A 278-nucleotide genomic window follows, 5' to 3' on the forward strand; every position below is an offset into this window, starting at 1 on the left:
TGATATTTTCACAAATTAAAATAAGTATATAACTAAAAGCTACATTGAAAATATCTATTTATACAGTATAAAACTTCATGATAATAAGGATTTCTGTGTCATATGTTGCATTTTTATGTTATTTTTTCATAGAGTATTAACAATATGATTCAAAGGTTCATAGCAAGTGTTCTTGTTGGAATTTTGTCACATACTGTAGAGTTGTGCAGATGTTTGAATGATTCTACTGTAATGACAATATTAACACTATATTCCAGTTACATAATTTTTTAAAAAGA

General features: G+C 24.5%; 1 protein-coding gene across 4 annotated transcripts in view; it reads left to right on the forward strand.

Annotated features, from left to right (window-relative positions):
* The window catches only part of LOC119590682 (zinc finger protein OZF-like), a 5,285-nt gene that overhangs the window by 2,301 nt on the left and 2,706 nt on the right, over positions 1-278 (forward strand). The window lies entirely within an intron of this gene.

Source organism: Penaeus monodon, chromosome 27, assembly GCF_015228065.2.
Source record: "Penaeus monodon isolate SGIC_2016 chromosome 27, NSTDA_Pmon_1, whole genome shotgun sequence".
Lineage (NCBI taxonomy): Eukaryota > Metazoa > Arthropoda > Malacostraca > Decapoda > Penaeidae > Penaeus > Penaeus monodon.